The following is a 27517-nucleotide window of genomic DNA, read 5'->3' as shown; positions in this document are numbered from 1 at the left end:
CCAAGGAAAGCAAACAGAAACATTATGAACAAGTCTATACAGAAGATAATACCATCAAAGACCTCGATAAAATCTTGGACTTCTTTAAAACCAAGAACAATCATGATGAAACCTCTGTCTTGACACTTATAGTAGCAGAACTTGATCCACCAAACGATTCCTTACCGCTTGTCTTTCCTGACCTCATAGATTGGGATGAACCTGAAATCCATGATATACCAATTTTCCCAGATGATGAATCTATTATCCACTGCCTATGTACCGTTAACCCAGAAACAAGTTCTACCAGTGAACAAAGTAACGATGTCTGCCAATTAGGGAGTGCTAAGTCTCTCAGTCGCAAAAATGAACCAAGTAAAAGATCTGATGCTAAAAGCCAGTCAATGGCAGCTCTAGATCACAAAAAAGTAAAAATAAAGGACGCATCTGAGGGTGAAAACCTGTTTAAGGCACCTAACGATGGGAGACTTGACACTCTTCCTGAGCACTTTCATGAGCGATCACCCATATTGATTGAGCCCACTCAATCAATCAACATTGGTACCACAGAAGCAGTAAAAAACATACACCTTGCAGAATCTCTGACAAAGAAGGAAAGATCAGCATTCATCATTTTCTTTAAAGAAAAGCAAATTAACTTTGCTTGGTCATATGTCGATATGCTCGGAGTGGATCCACACTTAATCATGCATCATTTATCCATCTCTCCAGGAGTTAAGCTAGTCAAACAAAAGCTACAAAAGATGAATCCACAGGTGGCACTCATGGTCAAAATTGAACTAAAGAAACTATTAGATGTCAGATTCATCCGACCCGTTGACTATGCAGAATGGATTTCCAACATCGTTCTAGTATCAAAACCAGATGGTAGTATTAGAATATGCACTGACTTCAGAGATGTCAACAAAGCTTGTCCAAAAGATGACTTTCCTCTGCCCAGTATCGACATAATTGTAGATCTCACAGCAGGCCATACAATGCTCTCACTAATGGACGGTTTCTCAGGCTATAATCAAATCAAAATAGCCCCAGAAGATCAAGATAAAATCGTGTTCACCTGTCCTTGGGGAACGTACTGTTGGAATATTATGCCTTTTGGCTTAAAGAATGCAGGGGCCACTTATCAAAGAACAATGACAATAATCTTTCATGACATGATGCACACATTCATGGAAGACTACATGGATGATCTACTAGCTAAGTCATTCACAAGAGCAGAACATCTCAGCATCCTAACAAAAATCTTTGATCGATTAAAGACATTCCAAGTCAGACTCAACCCTAAGAAGTGTGTCTTCGGGGTTACATCAGGCAAGTTACTAGGCTACATAGTCTCAACTAAAGGTATTGAAGTAGATCCGGCAAAGGTACAAGCCATTATGGAAATGCCACCACCAAAGAATATCAGTCAACTCAGATCTCTACAAGGATGACTTCAATCAATCAGGCGATTCATCGCTCAATTAGCTGATAAAAGTCTACCATTTAACCATTTGTTACATAAAAATGTACCATTTAGATGGGAGACCAAGTGTGCAGAATCTTTTTACCAAATCTAACAGTACGTGATGAATCCACTAGTTCTGGTACCACTAGTCGCGGGAAAGCCACTTATCCTATATATCTAAACAACAGATATATCGTTGGGGGCACTATTGGCACAAGAAGATCAACAAGGAAAGGAACAAGCCATATACTACATTAGTAGGACATTGAATGGCTATGAACTCAACTATACATTCATTGAAAATGCTTGCCTAACAGTGGTCTTCGCATCTCAGAAGTTCTGACATTGTATGCTAGCACACACCATTAAGCTAGTAGCAAAAATTGATCCTCTCAAATATCTACTCAGCAAAGCAGTTCTTACTGGACGATTGGCTAAATGGGTCATGATTCTTAGTGAATTTGACATCCAATACACAGAAAGAAGAGCCATCAAAGGACAAGCAATTGCAGATCAACTAGCTGAAGCACCGCTACCAAGAAAACAAACTATGGTGATTGAATTTCTGGACAAGGACGTTCTTGCTATTTCTACCAAACAATGGACTGTATACTTTGACGGATCCTACACACAACATGGTTTAGGTGTTGGCATTCTATTCATCACTCCTGAAGGACACACTATACCAAGATCATATAGGCTTATGTTCCCATGCACAAATAATGTGGCTGAATATGAGGCATTGGTTATAGGCATCAAAATGGCCGTCGAATGGAAAATCACAGAGTTAAAGGTCTACGACGACTCACAACTAGTCATCAATCAAATCAACAATGACTATCAGACAAAAGATGACAAGCTGCTACCCTACAAGTGAATGGTGGATGACTTCAAACAGTATTTTGTGCACATCACCTTCGAGCAAATACCAAGGTTGAACAACAAAGCAGCCAATGCAATGGCTACTATCGCTTCATTACTACAAATTTCAGAGCAATAGACTCATTACGAGTTCCTAGTAGAGCAACTGTTCTCCCTAGCCTATGACCACTCTGAATCCCATGTCATCTATGCCTTGACTAGTTCAGATTCTCTGTTATATGGACCAATATACGACTACCTCAAGAACAATATCTTACCCATTGACCAATCCCGTAACCAGAAATGTAATTTTATCTGACAAGCTGCCCGTTATACCCTTACCACTGATACTTTGTACCATCGAGGTCAAGATGGTAGTCTTCTTCGTTGCCTTGATCGTAATGATTCTGATTCCACTTTACACAAGCTTCACGAAGGTATTTGTGGAACACATTCAAGTGGGACTACTCTTGCTAAAAAGCTTCTAAGGATGGGATACTACTAGCCTACAATGGAGAAAGATTCATATCACTTCACCAAGAAATGTCCTAAATGCCAGATCCATGGCAATCTGATACATGCACCGGCACATGAACTACAACCATTTACAACATCCCAGCCCTTTTGTCAGTGGGGACTAGACTTAGTTGGCAAAATTCATCCTTCATCTTCAAATGGACACAAGTTCATTATAACTGCAACATAATACTTTACCAAGTGGATAGAAGCAGTTCCCATGACCATAGTAACTGAGAAACAAATTGCCTCTTTTATCCTAAATTATCTGATATGCAGATATGGTATTCCAAGTTCAATCATCACAGATAATGGACAGCCTTTCAAAAACCAAGATGTCAAAGAACTATGTGAAAAATTCAAAATCCAACATCAGTTCTCTACACCATACTACCCACAGGGGAATGGTCAAGCAGAAGCATCTAACAAGGCAATACTAAAGATCCTAAAGAAAATAGTGAATGATGCAGGCAAAGATTGGCACGTACAACTCAATCCAACACTTTGGGCATATAGAACCAGTATCCATACACCTACAGGAGCAACACCATACTCATTTGTATATGGATTAGAAGCCATTTTACCCCTTGGAGGTAGAAATCCCACCTCTCTAAGTATCTTTGAAAGGTTTAATCCCGGATGAAGAATATCGAGTTAATCAACTGCAAGAACTTGAACTATTAGATGAAAGATGTCAGCATCCTTACACTCATCTCAAAGCATATCAACAATGCATGTGCAGGAGTTACAATCACAAGGTCATCCCTCGCAACTTCAAAGTTGGTGACCTAGTCCTCAAAGAAAATCCAAGAAATCAGCAAGATCGAGAAAAGAAAGGGAAGTTTGAACCTAACTGGCTGGGTCCCTATGTCATCATATCAGTCTATGGATTAGGTGCCTATCAGCTAACAACTTCAGAAGGAGATGTGCTCGACGAACCAACTAACAACATCCATCTGAAGAAGTACTACACTTGAGTAGTCTAATGCACGGAAAAAGCCAAAACAAGCAAAAAATTCAAAAAATCCAGAAAAAGCAAATAACAAGGTATAATAAAAGCAACTAGTGAAAACCTGGTAAACAGGTGCTATTGTGAAAGAATGGCTCCTCTATCTATCTCCATACCATTTTATCCGTATCCTTAAAACACTATCAGCCATTGCCTGACAATTAGCACATATCCATTTAGGACATACTTAGCATAGTAACTATCCTGGTCTATCCATATATATCCTCTTACCACATTCCACCATGGCTTGGAAATCATTATACATATTCACATCAAGAGGCACACTCAACTAGGGGCAATAAATCGTCAAAACTTGCAACACTTTCAAGACATCAAAACTATTTGCAAAACTCAGAAACATGGCATCTAAACAACCAAAACTATGCTTCATCGCAAAACAAAACAAAGAATCACAGAGATACCAAGGATGGATGATTTTCTGAAGTACTGAATATTGCATTATCACATAAAAATCTTGACTATTTTTGCATTTTGAACTTTTTAAATTATTGGATTCTCTCCCTTTTCTCACTAAAATGCTTCAAAGCTAGAGATCATGGGGAACCTCCAATATTTTCTTAGTCTTCTGTCTGGGAGGTGATCATTTGTACTATATGAATACTTGCCTCGAGACGTGATACATCAAATATCACTGAAGGCATGATTCCACTTCACGCATACAAATGATTTAATCTTGTATGTTTACGCAATCTGCACTTAGGTCATCCTAGTTCAATCATACCTTGACGCTTGTGCTATCTTGCAAAATCAAATATCATGTAAATTTTTCTCAGGTCATTATGGTTGAATTGTACCATTATGCTTGTATAAATTTTCAACATATCCCAAAATCAAATCAATGCTCAATGATGACACTTATCTCGAAAGCAAACAACATATGGTTGTATCAGGATGGCAAATACAGAATGAGGATGCTACCAAAAACAATTAGTTGCATATCATTATCATACATCTCACTTTTTAGAATACATCTCACAAACATTTCAAAGCATACATCCTGCATCATACATTATATCATATATTTAAGCATTGCATCATCATAAAGTAAAGAAAAGAACACATAAGCACATACATCCATATAACACACCACATGATCAAAGATAACGATGCCGTATATATATATATATATATATATATATATATCTCGCCACAAATGATCAAAATTTACAAAATATATCATCTCTGTGTCTAGTACAAAGAATACAATGATCAAAAATACAATAGAGACCACGTCTCTCAAGTATGGCTATCCCCTAATGGAGATGGTCTCTCTCCAGAAGTCCCCACCCCTAAATCTCCAGGGGGATCATGTCTCGATGGCCCTATCACCCCTCAGCTCTTTGACCGTGACCCAGTATCTCGAGATCGACTGGATCTCGACTGTGTAAATCTCTGTACTCGACGATCCTTGGGTACCGCAACCTCATAATGAAGATGGTAGTACTCTGCCTCCCGAGCTCTCAAAGATAGCTCTCTCAAGGTGTCTCTCATCGGACCACCCACCGCTACTCTCTACATGCTCGTTGCAAGCTCCTCTGCTCGACCCCGCTGCTCTATCTCCGTGTCTCGCTTAGTGGTCAACTGCACAATCTGTCATTGATATGTCAATAACTATGCCTGCAAATACTGTATTGTCACCTATAGGGTCCTAATCTGTGCATCCTCAACATGAGTGGGGATCTGGACCTGTAAGGGTACTTGTATAGGGGTATCCCCTCTCCCTCTACCTATCCTTAGTGCTGGGGGTGGGAGCACATCTGTCCTCCTCCTCTGAGGTGGCCATATCATCTCGTCAGTCCCTCCCACTACAACTAGAACCTCCCCCACCCTCCCCTCTCCACCTGCTCCAATGGCCAACCCTCCTCTCCCTCTGTCCATCACCGCCCGTCTAACTTCTCTCTCCAACCCTCTATCTCCTCTCCTCCCTCTATCTCCTTTCCTCCCCTAATCTGCTCTCCCTCGTCGTCCTCCTCCACCATCTCCATCATCCTCATCATCTCCACCTCCCTCATCATCATCATCATCATCATCAAATGTCGACCACATCTCCTCTAGATCTGATATCCTCGCCACTGCCCGTGCAACGAACAACCTTGCAAACTCATCTATCATGCCCACATCCAAAATCTCTAGGGCATAATCCCATATCTAGCCCGCCAAGCTGACAAACTCCTCCACAACCACTGCATTAGCAATAGTCGCACCCCAATTTGGTATGTCCTGCCTCTGGCGTGCATACAAATAGGCCCCCTGAGGTATACCCTACTGTCGACCAAACTGTCACAAAACTTGGGTGACCATGAACCTCTCAATCACGAATGGGGTCCTCCCGATTAGGTATCTCATCATAAACACATAGGGTATCTCCAGCCCATCCTCCGCCCATACCTCACATCTTGTATACGGTCGCCAAGTGACCGTATCAATGTCATCCAACACTCTCCTCCAATGCTCTAGTTTGCCCAGCTTCTGCTGGACAACTAGACCCCTATACCCATAGGCATAGGCACATCCAACGGGCCTATCTTTGTCTGCTAATGTCCTGGCGGCCAGAATATGCTCCCAGCACCATACCTAAAGGAGCGTCACGCCAGCTAACAAACTGTCGTAACCCAGGTATAGCACCTCGTGCAAGTCCCTGTACAGATGGGCTAGCATAGCTGATCCCCACGCAAACCTGTGGCCCTGTGTAACCATGTCCTCTAACACCAGCCCCCATCCCACAGATAGTCCCTTCAACCTGCGGTCGGGACATAGAAAGCCACCTATAAACCCTGCCAGTACTGATGGAAGCGGTGCATAATCCAAGTCCAGTAACTCCTACCAAGGGATCTCATATCCGCATACTGTCTCATCATGGAATATACAGTGAAGTGCCTTTGTGCCACCCTCCTCTGACTGCTCATAAGGTAGTAGTGAACCTACTACTGGTATGCGTAGAATCCTATAACAGTCCTCTAGCGTGACTGTCATCTCACCCGTGGCAAAGTGGAAGGTGTTCGTGTCTTTGTGCCACCTCTCTGTGAGCGTTGTAACCCTCGGTTCACAGTGAACTAAGGCATATCCAACAGGGATGTCAAACAACATCTCTCAATAATATCCAGGTCAGCCTGTGTCAACCGTGGTATCAAAGTCCAAGGCTTAGGAAATTGCTCATGCAACTGAACCATGCCCAATCGCTCCTGTCAACCAGCAAAACAAGTCCAATGTCAGTTTCCCAATCAAAACAAAGATATCAAAATCAAACTGACATAAAAAACATGAAATGATTTGCTCATCTACATCAAGTTCAACATCCTATCATTTCATATCAGCTTGTAACACAACTCAAGTTATCAAAAACCATAAAACTTGTAAAACAACTCAAGTCTCCAAATCACATAAACTTGTAAAACAACTCAAGTTTTCCACCCATATCAGTTAGTAAAACAACTCAAGTTTCCAACCCATATCAGCTTGTAACACAAATCAGGCTTCACACATTGAACTTGAAACAAAGTGCAAAAAAAAATCATGCTTTAATCAAAACAACACATTAATATCTATGCATAACTTGAAATATCACAAATCAAAAAAATTTATATCAACACTCATATTGGACAAATCAATCAAAACCATGACATCAAAACACAGCAAAGCACTAATTACACCTATCCTGGCAAAACTGGCTTTATCCTATCAATTTTTTTCATTCACAAATCACCCCATCTCACAAAAAATTTTCCTAATGTGCTAAAACAGATTCTCCCCGTGCTAAAATACACCCATGCACTATGTTGTTTTCTCCATTGACTAATCTATTTACCCTATGTGCTAGACTATCTCTATGCGCTATTCTTTTTCCCCCATGCGCCACCCAACCTACCCCATGCGCTAAAACCTACTTATGTGCTAACCTACATCATGTTGACGCTACCTATTTGACCCTATGTGCTAGGTCTATCCTACACGCTAAAACCCCTTACCCATGCGAACCCCTGTGACCCCTATGCGCTAGGTCTTGCTCATCTGCTACCCTATTGACTTGATGTGCTATCCTATGTTCAACATGCGTTGCTTTCCCGCCATGCACTAACCTAGAACTTTTATGTGCTATCCTATTTGTTTCGACACAGCCCTAAATTCAAATGCTATGCGCTACCTAAATTTTTGTATGCACTAAATTATGACTTTGACACACTAAACCGATAAAACCAAACTTCAAAAATAAAAAACTGACCAAAAATGACAAAATAAAAAATAAAAAAAGGGTCAAAAGTGTTGACTTACTGGTGGTCCATATGCGGCAGGTCTCCGATACCTCTGAACACGCTCAAAATGATGCCTGGAATACGGAATAGGCATTTTGACTTTTCTCCAAAATCTCTTTCTCCAAAGTCAACAATGCTCAAATGAATCAAATCAAAGCACTTTTCCCTCTTTATAGGAGGAAAATGAAATTAGGGTTAGGGAACTGGGCATGTAATTTGCTCGCGGTCTCCCTTATACCCTAAAACATGTAAATTATCGGGAGATGAATCAATTTAAACATTTCACATAGACAAAATCATACACACCAAACACAAATCACCAAATCAAATCCAAATTTTCAAAATATTGATTCATCTCCCGAGGGGACATCACCATCAAATATCGAATCTGAGGCATCACACATCAAATCAAATCTGGGGCACGACTTGAAAACCATAAAAGCGACATAAAAATTTCATTTGATTATAAATCACGATAACACATCATTTTCTTTGAAATAACATGTGCACACATGTCACTTCAAAGAGGGGCAAAATGTAGACATATAAAAATGACCATATTCCTAAATGAATATTTTATGTTCATTTCTTTATTTAATTAAATTAAATTTAATTAAATTTTCCACATTCATCTGTTTAAATTAAGTAAATTACTCAATTTATTTAAATTAAATTCACTAGACTTCTTTTTACCATTTAATGAATAAATCATTTTATTAAATTAAATCCCTTCTATCCACTTTTAATTAAATTCAAATTTAATTAAAAAAAAGTTTATCCTAAATTGAATAAATCTAATTTATTTGATTGCAACCAAATTGAATTAAATTAATTTTATTTCAATTAAATCCTATTATCCCTCCATCCACTTGCATTCTCCTACATCTCCCTCCTGCATTCTAAAACCTATTCCTAATTTCTTCTAGACCCTTCTAATCACTTCTAAATTAACCTAACCCATCTCCTAAGCTTTGTCACATCCCTAAGCAAAAGGAAGTCACTTCTCAAACCCTTAAAGTCTTTGATAACCATTAAAGGCTTCAAGCCTTCAACCACTTAATTTTCCAAAGTCTCCCAAACCATTAATGGTTAACTCAACCCTCTAGCATGATTAGAGACTTTCTCTAAACTCAACCTCCATGTAACCCAAGGGTCTCATCAAGCATTCATTGCTTTGACCATGGTTATCCCTTAATCATTTTCACAAGAGTTTATTCTTGGATTAACTCTTAATCCAATGGGTAATCTTAACTTAAGCTTGACCCTTACCATCTAGATAACCATGAGGTATTCTCATGCATTTAATGTCTCCAACCCCTTTTCTCAACCCAACCCTATGTTGACATTTGTCACCATTTCATTGGTGCAAATTGCAAGCATGGATTCCCAACTTTCAAACTCAACCCTTGATTACCTCTTTCAATCCTGACCATCCATTGCCCTATTTTTACTATAAATAGTGCTCTCATCCCTCCATTTTGATAATCCAAGTTTGTAGTATCATACTTATGCTCAAATACATTCAATCTTTTATATACCATTCATGCTCATCATTTAGCCTCTCTTTTTAAATAGGAATTAATCTAATATGCATTTTAGAGTATTTCTATTATCATTAGCTTAAATCATTAACTAATATAGTATGCTAGGATAGTTTGTTTACTAACCTTGTCTTCTTATAGTTAGTTTATTGCATTTCTAGAATCATGCATAGCTTAGGATGCATCTCATATTAAATCAACAAAAAGCATCCCTCATTCTTGCATTTTCCATCCCTAAACCATTTTGCTCAGTGATCTGAGAGCAAAAACATTGGTTTGAGGGACCGTGTAAGATAGAGAATCATGGGACCCACCTTGGGAAGCTGAGTGATACTTCATTACTCTATAGCTTGCACCAAGAAGTCCTGTGAGTGTGTGAGCAAGGCTCCCTAGAGCTCCATTTTTCACATATTGAGTTCTATCGACCCACTTTTCCCGCATACAATTGGATTTTCTCATACCACTACTCCCCCTTTGGCATCAATGAAAAAGGTTGTCAAGATGTCAATAGAGTTGTAGTCTTAGCCTTGTACCTGTGTGGTCACAATTTGAAATAGATACACCAAAATTAAGTTTATACTCTCCATAAATTTCTTACTATCTCTTATTGTTGTTTCGGTTCTTTGAACTATACCGGTGAGGTGCTGCATATGCTTTGTCGGTGTTCTCTGTCCCTGTACAAGTGCCTCAGATATTTCCTTCTGCATGAATGCTAGATAGTCCAATCTTGGACTCAATATTAGTCTCAAACTCTTTGCCTTAACCACTATTCTCTCCTTTTCTCTTCCCAACTTAATTAAATCTTCCTCAAAACTTGTTATCTTCTATTCAAAAATTGATAAAGTATCAGGTGAGTTAACAAAATTGTCTGCAAGTTTATTGATTTCATCCTGTACCTTTCTCATCTACTTATCTAAGTCAGTTGTTAGTAGGTTTGTCTTGCATATGTCTTTGTACAAAGTTTTGAACTCTTTCAGTAAATTGCATAGTGCCGGTAGAAGTGTGTCAAAATCACTTGTACACTTCTTTATCTGATCTTGAAAGAATTTTTGCTTTTCAATTTCCATCTTATTCTTCAATGCCTCTTCCTTTATTTTCTCAATTGTCACTATGTTCTCAGTGATGTACTTGGAAAAAATGTCAATTTGACTTAAAGAATCCTTGTTGTCTATATTGTAGTTAGGAGCTAACTTCTTCAAAATTGGGATTGTGTCATCTATAGCTTTGTAAGCCTGTGAACTACATTCTGTTATCCTTTTGATTGAATCTAAGAGTACTTCTATTACATTTGTTGATTTATAGCCTACTGATGAGGAACCAACATTTTGAATACCGCTGGTGGTAGAAGTAACCAAGCTTGTAGTGACCTCTAGTAGCTCAGTCTATGTTTCCATTTCTTTAAGCAATGGTTTTTGATCTTCTCCTGTTGCCGGTGGCTCTGTTTCCATGTGAACCTGTCCCTGTTCCGGAGCCTATTGCTCTTCTTGTTTCTCTGTTTGTTGCTCTATTTCAGTCTCTATTTGAGTCTCTACTTGTTGTTCTTTGTTATCATCTATCGGTTTCTCTTGTGTTTGATCAGTTTGCTCAGTTACCGGTGGCTTATCAGTCATGTCTATCTTACCTGTAGTATCTTTATCTACCACAATGTTGATCTTTTGTGTATCAACATCTACTATGTATAAGACTTCAGGATTAGGATTTATATCCTCTACATTCATATTCTCAACTACTGATTGATCTTCAGTATTTGTTATTACCGGTGATGTAATTGGAGGCAGTGGGAGTAAGTTATCCTTTACTTTTATACTAGGAGGTCCACCAACCTTTCCTTTACCCTTGTCCTTGTCCTTCTGATATACCTTTATAGGTTTGTGGCTCATGTACTCTTCCTGTTTTTCTTTTTCAACTAGGAATGTATCCCATGCATTCTCTATTTCTTCAGTTACCTCATTGACTCTTCCAACTATTAATGCAATGTGCCGGTGTGTAGTAGAGAATACTGATCAGTTGGCTTCTGCAATTAAATCATCTATTTCTTTAGGTGAGTTCACTGGGTAAACAACAAGTAATTTTTCTATCTTGATTTTCTTGTCAAGCTCTACAACAGCTTGTCTTCTTGCTTCCAATCTTTTAAATAATTCATCTAGTAGTTCATTTACCACTTCCATCAAAAATTTCTTATACATGTCCATGTGCAAAATAACACTATTCTCAACTTGTTCTTTTTCATCTGCTATCAGAGTATCATACAATTTCTCTATATTCTTTAGTTTCCCTTCCTCTGTAATTTCATTTAGCAATATGTCAAGAGGGGCAATGTTTTGTTTTGTCCTCCTCTTCTTCTTGTTTGTTAGTTTCTTCTTTGGTGTAGTCTTTCTAACTGGAGTTCTCACTGCTTGTTGTTTCTGTCTTGTTCTCCTAGGTGAAGGTGTGGTTGCCGGTGAAGGATCTCTTTTCCTTACAATTCTCTTGAAAGTTGTAGGCATGTCATTCTCTGAGGAAGTGCCTACCAATGATAGGTGAGTTTCAGGCTATGGGGCTGCTAACTCATCCTCAGTGATACTGGTTTGTTTCATTACATTTTCTTTAATAGCCTTTTCCTGTCTAGAACCTCTTCTCACTACTACTTCAACCTTTTTCACTCTTTTATAAGATTGAATTTGACTTTCTATGGTCTCAACACTACCAAATACTTCTTCCTTAGGTTCTCTAGGAGCTTCCAAAAGTTCTTTAGCATATGTTTCAATAATAAGGTCATCGGTCTCATAACCCATCTTCATTACCCAAATTGTTCTTGGGATGAATGCTTCCATCCATATCTCATCCTTTTTTATTACAAAGCATATGTTATCCTTATACTTGTCAACAATTTTTTGTGATAATTTGATTCTCTTCTTCATTTTGGCTTTTAATGCTTGAAAGTATTCATGGATATTCTTTTCCTTGTCTTCACCCATGTTATTGAATAGTTTTGATAACTATTTACCTACCAGTATATCAAATCCAAGTTCTTTATAGCCTATACCAGGAACCTGTTTGGTTATGTGTAGCATCAAGCATACACGTATATTTGCAAACCTAAAAGTTTCTTTCTTATCCTTCTTGATTTTGCCTAAGTTATCAATCAACTCATCTTTTAACCACTCACATATATCAATTTTCACATTGCCTGTAATCATGTCATAAGCACTCTTAATGCATAAACTTGAAACTGAATTAAGTCTATTTGCATGAGTAGCTTTATACCCTAAAATCATGCTGATGAATCTCACATTTATGTCGGTTACATCTGTAAAGCGGAAAATCGCGATCGAACCCTAGTTGCTCTCCCCTCTTCCAACTCCAAGGAGAGAGAAGGGAGATTACTAGGGTTGATGGTTTTCACTTAGGGGAGACTTTACATTCAAAAGAGGGGTTGAAACCCACAAGATCCAATCCCACACAATGCAAGATTGGATTCTAAATGAGTTTCAAGGGTTAAAACAACAAGGCTACCCTCTTTTGTAAAGAATGTTGATAGAAGAATTAAGCTAGGAATGCATAGAAAGTGAGAAAGATTCGCTTATGAACTGAGATAGGGATATAGGATGAAGCTACGGACCTGGAATTAGCAGTAAAATGTCGATACGGCGCTGTCTTGCAAATTTGAGCAAAAGTTGACGGGACAATGGCGCCCGGAGTGCACACGGTCCTCCGAAAAATCCGCGAAACGAAGGGGGATCTGTTCATCTCTGCACAAGGATTCCAGATCTTCAATTTCAGCCGCGTACCTGCAACCTACACACAGAAAAGCGAAGACGATTGGGGGGTTAGGGATTAGGGGTTTGCCTTTAGGTCAAACCCCAGTTTTGGAATTAACCAAGTAATGAGGAATGCTGTAAATGTAAATGATTGTAATGTAAAACAAGTACTAATACCTTGTTGTAAGGATGTTTGTATCCTTATGTGCGAAGGTATAGATGTTGTTGTTTGTTGTATTGTTGTATGTTGTAGTATGTGATCTCCTCTTCAATGGTTGAATCCTTGTTTTGAATGCAACACTTAGCCTTGAATGGAGACTTAGAAGGAATGCTTGAATGCTTGAATGCTTGAATGCTTGAGTATCGTTTCCACGCTTGTACACATATGTCCTTCTTACCCAAATGGGAGAGGAAAATGTAGTTTATATACTTGTCAATTAGGGCTGATAGACTGATTTTCCCGACCTTAGGCCGACCAGGAAAGATAATTTTCCAATTTGCAAACAAAAAGACCCGAAGTCCCATAGGAGACCGGGCCCAAAATAGGGCCAAGGACCAGGGCGCTGGGCGCCTTGGTCCTGAAGGACTAGGGCACTGGGTGCTCTGGTCCCACCTCCTGGGACAGCAGGGTGCAAAGGAGGTTCAGGCCAGGGTGCTGAAAAATGCAGTTTTTGATGTCATGAACAAGTTTCGGGGTCTCCATTCAGGTTCAATGTTGCATCGCCATCGTGAAGACCCAAATGCGGTCGAAATTGCAAGTGTCGCAATTTTAGGACGCTACACCATCATTGACTCTTAAGGACCTTTTATCGGATGTTGCACTAGTTAGTTTAATTACTAGGTCATTTGAGACCTTTTTAGTCTTGTCTGGTCTGTTACCGGTGGAAGGTAACCTTGTCACTGATTTGACAACTTCCTTGGTAATTTTGTGAATTGCATCTAACCAAAAAAATTCACCATGTACCCTGCTTAAGACTATCCTAATCACATCCTTGGGAAATTCAGGAATGCTAAGGATTTCAGTAAATCCTAGGGTTTCAATAATTTTATGTTCAGGTTTTATATTTCTAGAATCATCACATATGACAGATTTATACACTGTTTTGATCTCTTCATCTCCTAATTCCTCTATGTTGCAATGGATATAAATTCTAGGGTCTTCAGCATAAACAACTCCTTTTGGAATTTGAGAAAAAGCACCTATAATGTTATCCTTCTTTTCTATCTCAGAAACTAGTTTAAACGCGAGCCTAGGGCATTTTATAACCTCGACTATAGTAGGGTTTGCTACATATTCAAGTGTAGAGGTGGATGCCATGAAGATAAATACCTTTTTCTGCCTTTGGATGGATTGATTGCTGAAATGCCTTTGCCTCTTTGCTCGAAATGTTTTAGCTTTGCAAATTTCGTGCTCTTCGAATGTTTGAAATCTCAGTGAAGTGAAATGAAGCTAAAATCACAAATTTATAAAGTCTATTTGCCATCTACCACATTTAATGCATGCCGGTTAAGTAGTCACTTAACATTGTCTGCCAGTAATGAAGTAATTTCCAACTTCTTACCACTAACCAAGGGAATAATAGCATATGTCTCATTTAATGCCAAAACCTCAAAGAAGATTTTATTTAGTTTGATGAAGAGCTTCCTACCGGTGGAGTACTACTCTATCCTACCGATGAAGCACTACTTTGTCTTGCCGGTGAAGCATTGCTTGGTTCTACCGGTGGAGGAGTATTCCCAACATTTAGGTCAGACTTTCTAATCCATTGTTTTGAGAATTCTTGCTTAACCTCTTCAATTTTTTCTTTTCCTTTCAAGTTAGAACTTCTGTTGTCTGCTGGTGATCCTTTGCTTCTACAGAATTTTGCAATATGCCCAATCTTGTTACATGCATAACAAGTCACATTATTTTTCTAAATAGATTTGTCATAACCTATGCCAGTTTGTGTTCTACATTGATTAGATAGGTGTCCAAATCTTCCACAAACATAACATCTCACAGTCACTCTGCAATTTTCAGAGTTGTGACCAACTTTGTTGCATTTTGAAAATTGACTGGTGGGTGTGTTGATGTTCAAATAACTTCTAGATCTACATTGATTTTCTCTATGCCCATACTTATTACAGTTAAAGCATTTTCCATTGAATTTATAAGCATTAGGTTGTCTTACCGGTTTACTGTGATCCTGTGTGTTTGCAGTACCGGAGCTTTCTCCAACTTCAAAGCCAATTCCACAAGTGTCACTTTTGGGTTTCTGGTTCTTCACCAAGTTATCAAGTTCTTCTAAGCTTTTCTTGAATTTTTCTTTATGTTGATTAGCAGCAACCAGTCCTCTTTCTAAGATCTCTTTCTGCCTCATTAGTTCATTGGAGTCATTTTGTGTATGCATCAGATTTGTCTTCAACAAATCATTCTCATAGCTAAGTCTGGTATTCTCATTTGCTGCATCACTTAATCTTCTTGTCAAATCTTCTTCATTTTTCTTTCTATCTTCAATTTCTTTACAAAATCTCATAGTCATATCCTGCATCTTATTCTTTGTTGTCATCTTCTCTTGTTTTAGCTTGCATATCTGCTCATTAAGGCTTTCTTTTTCATTATCCTCAATTTGTATTTTTTCACAGAGTTCTCTTCTTTTGTTTCTTGCAATGGTAAGGTTTTCTTGAAGTGCTTGAATAAATTCCTGAGCTATTTTTAAATCAGCTTCAAGTTTGATATTCTTTAACTTTTTTGTATCAAAGTTTGAGAAGCTACTTCCAATTGCTTCATCAAATTTTCCATGTCTACCGGTGTCAAGATCTTCCTCAAGTTGTTAGGCTTTTAAAAATAGAGGACCAAGCTCTGATACCAATTGTTAGGATTCCCACAGATACTGAGAGGGGGGGTGAATCAGTATCTAACTGGTGAATTGAATTTCTTAACTTAAAACATGTAGCACATATTATAACAGTGTACCGGTATGCAAGAAATAAAGCAATAAACAGAAATGAAAGCAACCACATGAAAATCACACCATAACACACTGATTTAATGAGGAAACCTGGTGTGGGAAAAACCTCAGTGGGATTTATGACCCACAATATTCACTTACTGGCCAATAAGAGAATATTACTTACAAGAGGGCCCTACACATGCAGGAAGGCCAATTGCCTAGAGCTCACTACTCAATGGGAAGTCTCACTGACTTACAATGTGGATTATACAAATCCAATGTCTTGTACTTCTTTACAATAACATCTATAATGCCAGATTCAGTACCGGTTTCTGCTCTACTTCTCACATAAACCTTTTAACCTATATTTCGCATAATAGGTCTGCCTAATTATTTTTCCTTCTCCTTCTTCCTTACTTACTTACAAAATGTCTTACAATGACTTCTTATATATATATATATATATAAGTCATTTTACAATGATATCAAGTCAGCTTTCAAAGTCTTTACAATAATAACAAAATATAATATAACAAAAAACATGTCGGCCTCTATGCCGATATGCTTCCTTTCTCTGCCGATATCGGTGGTTTGAGTGTGATCTGCTGATGCCGGTGTAATGCCTTGCCGGTGCCATAGGATTGTAAAGTTGCCATCAATGACAAAACCTTCAATCATCTTCAATGTCTCATTGGAGTGTGCATATGCCAACACCTTCAATGGTTTTGCTCAGTGATTAGCCTTCCCCCAGTATCTTTAAGATATGTAAAGCCTTTGTTGTAAAGGTTGGGAAGCCTCCCGAGGGGGTTTATCACTGAAGACCAAATGAAAGCTTGATTAAAAACCTTAGTATTAGAAGCTTTGAGCCGAGTCAGTAACCAGATATCTTAAATATCATAGTGCAAGGGTGGGGAAGAATCCGCCCCCAAGATAACTACTCAATTGTGAAGCAATTCACTTTGAGTTAATTTCTGGTAAAAGGCAAAAAAATGAGCACCCCCTAGGGGGTGACAAGGTTGTTTGAGCTGACGGAGTATCAAGACTAGTGGGCTATGATGTTGTTGATGACTCTTGAATAAAGAGTCTTCTTGATTTGTCTTATTTGTTATCCAAACTAGTGAAAACATTGAGGATTTGAACACATCCTCACAAAGAATACACTACTTGTTTAGCATAGGCAAAAATTGTTATATCTTCTATGTGTTGTGTTTTCAAGTTATTTTTTAGAAAATCATCCATGAAAATCACAAGTGTTAGTTTTCAAAACAACAGAAACAAAGAAATCAAGACAGTTAGCACCTAACAACCATTTAGTAGCGCATTTGAACCAAACCTTAGTGCTCTCATTAGTCAACTTAGCACATAATCAGTATCATACTGGTAAAATTTCTAGTAGCACTTTCCAGTATCAGTCTAGCACATTTGGACATCAGCATAGCACATTCAAGACATATCATAGCACTTTCAGTCCAAACAACAACGTGTAAACATGACATATTAGCACATAACCCATCCAGAATAGTCAGTTTCAAACATTCTAAGACAACAAGTAGGAGAGGCAGCATAGTGCATAGAGAAATTTTTGTAGCGCATCTTGAATATTCGTTAACGCATTTGGTCTCTGTCTTAGCGCATGATCAAAACTAGGAAAAACAGAGAGCAAATCCTGCACTTTGGGAAAATTTTATCAGCAACTTTGAATACCCTTTCAGGTCCTTTAGCAAACTCAAAACCAAAACTTCAAATCTGATTATCAATGAGAAAACATCCAAAATCCAACAAGGTGTTCGTAGAACAAGTTTTTCAAATCTTAAACTAGCTAGGGATAAGACTTCATCCAGCAAAATCAGGAGTATCAGAAATAGTGATCAAGGTTTCACCATCCAATGGATTCTATCAAGACAACATACCTAGTTTAATCCTTGAGTTGTCAAATCAAGTTTCCATATCGAGAAACTTTTATCCATATCATTTGACACACTTTGTCGTGGAGGCGAATCAAACTAAACCTCTACTTGATTAAGTAAAACTTGAGTATTCAAATTCAACATCAACGTCAACCTTTGATCATTCATGTATGACCACTCCCCATATTTTGAGAAGAATAAGTCTTCATCAAAAGACTAAGTTAAAGAAGAGACAACCTAGTCCTAGGGCCCTTATCAAAAGGAGTAAATTTCTCTACATCAACCTATCAAAAATATCAACTTTGATCATTCCGATGACCATTCATCATCAAACTGAGAAAAAGGAAACTTAGTCAAAGGAAATGAGTCCTAACCTAAATCAAGATATCATGGCTCTCCAATCTAATCCCATTTTTTTATCAAGATCCCACCTATCAAGAATGTTATGATGATCCCCTAAGATTTTGGTATTACATCCACAATGATCCCCTTTTATCTCAAGAGTAAAGTCCCATTCAACATCCACCTCCTAAGAAAGAGTATGATATCCCTTCCATATCCTTCAATAATCTAATTCCAAATCAAAAGGAAAGCACAAACTCAAATGATCCTACACCAATTCAAGATCAAGATCAAGGAATCTTTTCATCCTCCAAATCTATCTTAGGTCCTTTCATTCCAAAGTCAAACTCTTCATCTTCCAAATATATCTTATGTCCTTTCATTCCAAAGTCAAACTCTTCTTCTTCTAAATATATCTTAGGTCATTTCATTCCAAAGTCAAACTCTTCATCCCTTTCATCCATCTTGTGTCCTTACCTCCCTCCATCCACCAATCCACCACTTCAAATGATCCATAAGAAAGATCAACAAAGGAACACATCTTTGAACTTCTTTCAACCCTCTATCTAAACATCTTTTCAAAAATATTCTTCCATCATTTCCTTTATCTATTTTGGGTCCTTATGTCCCAAAATTTAATTTTCTCCATCTCTTCATCACTTCTCAAGTTGTGTACCAACACTCATCTTTAATACATTTCCATATATCGTCCCATAAATCTTTAAACATTCTATCTATTATCCATCACCTCTTTTCTATCCTTTCATCCCTATCATTCAATCCTTTGCATAAATCTTTCATCTATGAGATAGGTGTTTGTGTCATTTTGTCACATACTTGCCCAGGCTCGAATCTCATGTTCAGTCCTTTTCCTAGATATCTATTCATGAAATGCTTCAGAATCTGAGGTTGATCCTCTTTAAAATTTTCTTTTGGTTGGGATACACACTCAATCCAGAAAAGAACCACCAATCGTATCTTGGTACCGACATCTTTTGATTACTATATCTTATACACTTAATCAATTGCTCTAAATCATTGTGATCTCTTAGTTGAAGACATGGCTAGTGAAAAATCTAAAATCTTTCTTCAGTGCCACTATAATTATCGGACCCATGTAAGTTTCATCACTTATAATTCAATGCAAGAAGAATAAAGAGCAAAAAGAAATATCAAAAGCATAAGCAAGAAAATGAATATCAAGAAAAGCAAAATGCAATGAAATGCAATATCAAAACGCTTGGCTATGGGAACATGCAAGTAACTCCATCGGGGCTATGGATGTCTAGCTAGCAATGGAGAAATATTTGTGAGATTAAAACGATAACCTCGTTGGGGCTATGGATGCTCGATAGTAGGGAGGCTCTATCCAGGATTCTTTTGAAGTCAAGGTAACTCATGTCTCTATCCATGTTGAATTCTAAATATTACAATGATCATATGAGTTGGAATGAACCCACTTGCACACATATGGGAAATCAAAGACTAAGTATCTTGATCTATTTTGGGATTCTTCTTCCCTTTTGAGTCTACTTCCTAGTTGGTAGAAACGTTTAGTTGAATTTTTTGGAGGTTCTAAGTGTGGGTTGGGTCTCTATCTTTGAAAATTTTAGGAACATTTATTCGGGTGGTGCTAGATGTTGTGACAATCTTACATATTGCCCTTTTGCAAATGGAAACCTCAATGCTTGGGGGAAAAGTTCATCCACTCTATTCTTCCTACCATATCTCCCATTATCCTTCCTCCAATATCTATTACCCTATCTAACCTCATCATTATCTATGATCTTGCTTCATCTCGTCCAAATCCTCTAATCCATATCTCTTATCCTGTCTATTCATTGCTTCTATCATCCAGTGCTATCTACAATCTTGCTTCACTTTATCCATACCATCTATCCTATCTATTCATAGTTTCTAACATCCAGTGCTATCTACAATCTTGCTTCACCTTATCCATATCCTCTAGTCCATATCCCTTATCCTATCTATTCATTTCTTCCATCATATATCACTATCTATGATCTTGTTTCTCCTATCCATATCCTATCTCCATCCATATCCCCTTTTCCATCCTTGATCTTAATCAAAACTAAGGACAAACATGATTTCAAAAATCTCTTGACATGTCTCCTCATAAGCTACCTTCATCTTTCTCCTATCCATTTCCACCTCAATAGTTCAATCATCCATTCATAATATCCTTGTATTTCTATACATTGGGGCAACCAAATAAATCTTTCTTCTAATCCAAAAGCTCAAAAAAAAATTCAAAATATCTAAAAAAATAAAAATAAAAAAATTGACAAAATCAAATAAAAATTAAAAATCAAAGCATGAACGCATGGCCCATCAATCAAATCAACAACATGAAAATTCTCAAAGTCTGCAATCAAAGTGATCATATGTCTTGTTAATTGATTCATCACTTGAAATCAATATCAACATCAAACATGTATTATATAGGTATAGGTACACTCGAAACCAAACAGATCGGTCTTATATGAGGTACTCACTCTTTGAAACTAGACATTCCTATCAATCATCAAGTCTTGTTAATCAATTTATATATCAACATAAACATCAACATATCTTATATAGGGATAGGTACACTCAAAACTAGACAAGATCGGTCTTCTACGAGGTACTCACTCTTTGAAACCAGACATTCTTATCAATCATCAAACAAATCAAAACAATGACATAGATTAGTATGACTGCTGAATTTTTTTTGAGTTAGCCTTATCTTTATCAATTGATGGTAGTACATGTTTCACAAATCATATTGTACATATCATATCCACCCATCTAAGACATCACCAGAAATTCACAAATGCTTATCAATCATGGACATACTTAGCGTAGTCATTGTCCTTGATTATCCAAAAACACTTATGCATATCATATCCCACCATGGCTTGGTAATCAATGTGTATATCCACATCGATACGTATCTATGACTAGGAGCAACATTCCTCTCACCTAAAGCATTCCAACAACAAACAAACAAGGATCACAACATGCTAAGGAAACAATGTCAATAATTACTCATTGGGCTAGAAAACAAGACCATTATCAAACTGAAAACTTTAACAAACACATGATGGATGATTTTCTAAATTATGATTTGTTTACATATAGAAGGAGGTTTTGACTATTTTTGTACCTTAATTTTTTTTTGAATTATTAGATCTCCCGAGTTACTCGAGGATGCACTGAGCTAGAGAAGCAACGAAGGAATCTGATATTTTTCTTTAGCTTTCTATCTGTGAGGTGATCATTCGTACGGTGCAAATTTGCCTCGAGATGTGATTGGAAACATATCATTGAAGGAATTTTCCACTTTGCACATACAAAAGGTTAACTCTTCTCGGTTTTACGCAAGCAACACTCAGGTCATCTTGGTTCAAGTATACCTTGATGCTTGTGTCGCCTTGCAATATCAAATATCCATGTAAGTTTTACTCAGGTCATTATGGTTCAATTATATCATTATGCTTGTATTAACTTCCAACATATCAAAAGCTCAATGATGACAAACAAACAAAGCACAAACAAGTGGCTACACAAGAATGAAAACGACAAAATCAAATCATTTTACATTTAGTTCATATCATTTTAAACATGCATTTAGTTGCATATCATTTTAATCATGCATTTAGTTGCATATCATTTTTGTAGTATCATACATATCACATCATTATCATTTTCATACATCTCATTTTCAAGATATATCTCATCATCATCATCTAGTCACATCCATCATTGCATCCCTCGCATGCATATCTATCGCATCATCATGGAATCTTTCTTCACTTCCATATCTTCATCATTCTTCCAAATATCATCTATCATGTCTTATACAAGATGTATCTTTGCTGAAACTAGACATTTTGATCAGCTCTTATACAAGATATATCATTCTTGAAACCAAACGTTTTGATCAGCTCTTATACAGGATATATCATTCCTAAAACCAGACGTTTTGATCAGCTCTTATACAGGAAATAACATTCCTGAAATGAGACGCTTCAATAATCTTTGTCTTATACAGGCAGTATCGTTCCTGAAACCAGACACTTTGATCATCTTTGTCTTATACAGGCATGTCATTCTTGAAACCAGACGTTTCGATCATCTTTGTCTTATACTGGAGGTGTCATACCTGAAACCAGACTTGATCTCAATATGATCAATCTTAATCTCAATACAATCAATCTAATCAATCTTATAAAACCCATGCATGTCAGCACTATCCATTCTTCTATCTTTCAAATAGAATTCTTCTTCTTTTGAGAGATCATTCAGGCCTTTAGTGCACGAATGATCACGAACGATCTCTCGAGGGGGCTTTATCGTATCAAATCTCAATGTCAATTTCATATTAGTTTCATATCGACATTAGTCTCATATCAACTTTTCATATCAAATCATTCATCAAATCTGGGGCATCATATCGACATTTCAACACACAACATCATATCGACAATTTTGACAACATATCCGACAAATTTTCTTTTAATCAACATGTGCACACACGTCACTTGAAAGAGGGGCAAAATGTAGATGTATAAATCTGACCACTTTCCTAAGTGAATATTTTATATTCATTTTAACCCCATTCCTCCTATTAATTAAATTTTATTTAAATAATTTCTTCATATTCATCTATTTGATTAAATAAATTACTCAATTTATTTAATTAAGTTCACCTAAGCCTTTTCTAGCCTTTGATTAAATAAATCACTTTATTTAATTAATTCCCCTTTCTCCCCTTTTAATTAAATTTACATCTACTTAAATTGATCCTTGCAAATAAATAAATCTAATTTATTTATTTAAATCCCCCACTTGTATTTATGCAAGTTGCATCTATTTGATTGAAATAAAGTAATTTTATTTCAATTAAAATCCCTTTTCCTCCACTTGTATTTTCCTACATCTCCCACTTTCCTTCTAAACCTCCTTCTAGATTCTTCTAATCACTTCCAATTTAGCCTAATCCATCTCTTAATTATTGTCACAATCCTAAGCAAAGCGAAGTCACTTCTCAAAGTCTCCAAAGTCTTTGAAAACCATTAAAGGCTTTATGTCCTCAACAAGTTAAACCTCAAAGTCTTCCAAACCATTTAAGGCTCTTACATAACCATTAATGGTTAACTCAACCTTCTTGCATGATTAGAAACTTTCTCTTTAACTCAATTCCTATCTAACCCAAGGGTCTCATCAAGCATTCATGGCTTTAACCTTGGTTATCTCCTTAACCCTTGCACGAGAGTTTACCCCTTGGGTAAAAGCTTTATCCATTGGATAACCCTAAATTAACCTTAACCCTTACCTCCTAAGGTAACGTTCATGTCTTCTCAAGCATTTAATGCTTCTTTCATCTCCTCTCAAGAAACCTCTTGTTGACAATTGTCACCATTTCATTGGTGAGAAATGAAAACATGGATTGATTAACTTTCAATCTTGGCACTTGTTAAGATTATCCAATCTTGACCATCCATTTCCCTATTTCCCCTATAAATAGAGCTCTCATTCTCTCATTTTGAAATAGAAATCTTTGTATATCAAACTTATAGTCATTTTACTAAGCATTTTAGCCTCTTTTTGATAAATCATCATAATAGCATTTAGAAAAAAATTAATATCATAGAATATCCATGTTAGACTAGTATATCATTGCTAGGATAATTAGTTAATCTTATCATCATCTTTATGCTAGCTTAATCATCATAGATTCAATAGCATACATATCTAGGAATGAATTCGTGCATAATAATCAAACATCACTCGTTCTTGGAGTTGTCATTCCTAAGTCACTTTGCTCAGTGATATGAGAGCAAATATATTGAATTTAGGGATTTTGTGAGATAGAGAATAATGGGACACCCCTTGGGAGGTTGAGCTATTAATTTAAGGTGATTACAGAGGAAATAAGGCTTGCCATAGGATTTGATAAGCAGTTCAGATGATGGATTATAAGCGGAGCAATATTGTAAGGCAATATTGTTTTAGGCTAGACCAACTATTAGATGAAATTTTGTCAGATTTTTAGTAACACTTTTCATGGACTCTGTAACCCAAATGAATAAGGCACCGGTATTCGCTAGCAAATCTCATTAGGTTTTTAGTATCTAGTTTTATCTTCTTTATGATCTCTCAATAAATATCAAAACAATTATTTGCTAAGATTTATGTATTTTCTAAAAGTTGTCTCACCCTCTCTTATACTCTAGCGTAAGGTTGACGATCACTGAAGGATTTTCCATCCTTTAGCATTCTCCCTTTCTATTGAGTCTTATTATGAGACAATATGCTTTGTTTCAGTAAGTTCCTTAGTATCGTTGCAGAGAGCAGGATATCTTACTGAAGGGATCACCCTCCCTGGTTTTGTAGAGCCTAAAGCGCACAAGGACTTTCTATCCTTGTTATTGTTGGTCCAAGCCTGATAGATATTGATAGTTAGAGGTGGCTCTCCATAGATATTTGGACAAAATCAGCTTGGTCTCTACCCTGTAAGCAATATAAACCTATCATCCATTTTGGGAACCAACACAATGACAACAACATATCCTAGCAGCAGTAATGACCAAAGATATCCAACAACATCTTTCGGATCACCAACACCAAAACCATGTGTTGACATTAATGATAACCATTATGTTTACATCAATGACAAGAAATCATAATCATCAACAACACATTTGCAACAATCTCCCCCTTTATCATTGATGGCAACATCCATCAATAACAAACACGTAACTCTCTTTGCATCAATAGATCAACATAATTCTCTCTACATCTCTGCACATCTCTCCAACTTAGAATACCTATTTCCAACTCTCCCTCTTTGACATCAATGAAAAAGGTGGGCATAACTCCCCCTGTGAAACTTACTCCTGCTCCCCCTAAGAGGAAGCACCCAAGCATCAGTACTGATAAGAATATTCAAGTAGTTCACTGGACCAATGCACATCCAAATGTACATCAGTTCAAATTAGGAAGGTTTAATACCCCTAACTTCTATCAAAAATACTTAAAAGTATCTTTACACAATTCCTTCATGAAGAGATCTGCAATCTGCTATTTTGTAGGTACTGTGTGCGAGAAATGAGGGCAACAAAAACATAAAAGTCAGCTTAAAAAAGGGCCCACACACCAATGAGACTTAATTTATTAATAACATGCAAACTACTTGCAGCCGAAGCTTGAAATGAATATTTACAAGACACTGGGCTGCCTTAGCTAGTGTAGGAAACAATCTATTAATTATTAGTAACAAAAACATAGTTCCTATAACTTTCACTTCTCCAAGTTTATTGTTAGTTGCTCATGATGCAATTGTTGCAATACAATTTTAATTGCTTTAGATGTTCATCTTTAGTTCTTCTGAAAATCAAGATATTATCTAAGTATAGATAGTAGTATTACAAATGCTCCCAACACATTCATGAGACTCTTGCTTAAAAGAAGATAAAATCACACACAAGAGAGTAAAGATTAGGAAAATATATTTGCATTAATATCATAAGCTATCTTTTATCAAATGGTAGCCAAAAAATTCAAATACAAAATGACCCACCTGAAAAAGGGAATATGCAATTGTTCTATTACTTTTTTACTCTACAACATAACATTACAGTCCTTGTTATTTCCTACGACTCTCTAGAACTACTTTGGACCTAACCCTGCAGATTTTTATTTATTTTACAGAGATCTTTCTCAAAAAATTTGGACCCTAACTAATGACCTTGAATTCCCTTTTATAGAAAACAAGGGAGTGACAAGCTTTAGGCCATGAGACACTTGTCAACAACAGATTTATTCTTTGATAACTAGCCCTAAAGGTTGTATAAAATTTTGTTTCAAAATGTTCACATATCCATCCGCTAGCACCTGTGAATCATCGTTCTCTAACCGAAATTGGTAGGAGCAAAACTGTTTGAGCCATGCCGTTATCACCCTGACAGCTTTGGATGGAGTGTGAGATGTTGCATTTTCTCCAATAGAGAATTTCCTTTCCTTAGAAAGGGAAACATGATCTCGACAAGAGGTAAAGTCACCCCTCAAGCTAGAGGAGAAACTCAACCTTCATGCCCGGGATCAAAGGCAGTGGGAGGGGGAGTTAGAGGAGAAACATAATATGGTGGGGTGGGGTTGTAGCTTCCATGCAGTTACATGGATGGATTGCTACCACTCCCTACCTAGACATGTTCCTTTTTCATTCCTCTGTGGGCTCTTTCTCAGAACCCTCTACCACCCAGAGACTGCGTAGACATAGAGGATATGCCATGCGTGGCCTGCGTTCATAAGAAAAGGCTTTCATGCCCCCTCTAGAAATTCTCCCCACTTTCACATCCCCTATGGCAATAGACATACTCACACATGAGAGAAAAAATCCATCTGGTATCAAAGAGTATATTGCAACTCCATTTACAAGCTTGCTCGAACATCATTTCTTCTACAGAAAGAAAAACTACACTAAGAAAATGAAAAGGCTTCATACTCTGCTACCAATTTGATCACCACCTTGCTGTATTTATAGTTGAAGAATACTTCACAAGTAGTGTCTATTCTTGAAACATCATCACTCTGGTGTTCTCAATTTACTCTGCCAGCTATGGACACTAGAATTCATGTATATCATATCTATTGCATTCTTCTGTCAAGTTTCACCTGATGTGAGTGATTTTATCCTGATTTTATTCCTTTTATCAGTGTACAGTCTCTCTATTTATGATCTCTGTCAAAAAGCAAATCTCTGAATTCATCAGAGAACTTTTGATTCATCACACTTGAACGAGAAGCTTATCCAAATCCTTTCACATCTTTGAGCTATCATCTTTGATTGTGAAATCAATCCTGAATCAACAAGTTTGAATACCATTCATTTTGACTTATCCTGCGAGATACGATCGATGCCTCCAAAATCCCTCCAAACTTATCA

Source organism: Cryptomeria japonica, chromosome 9, assembly GCF_030272615.1.
Source record: "Cryptomeria japonica chromosome 9, Sugi_1.0, whole genome shotgun sequence".
NCBI lineage: Eukaryota > Viridiplantae > Streptophyta > Pinopsida > Cupressales > Cupressaceae > Cryptomeria > Cryptomeria japonica.
This window is presented reverse-complemented; position numbering follows the sequence as displayed.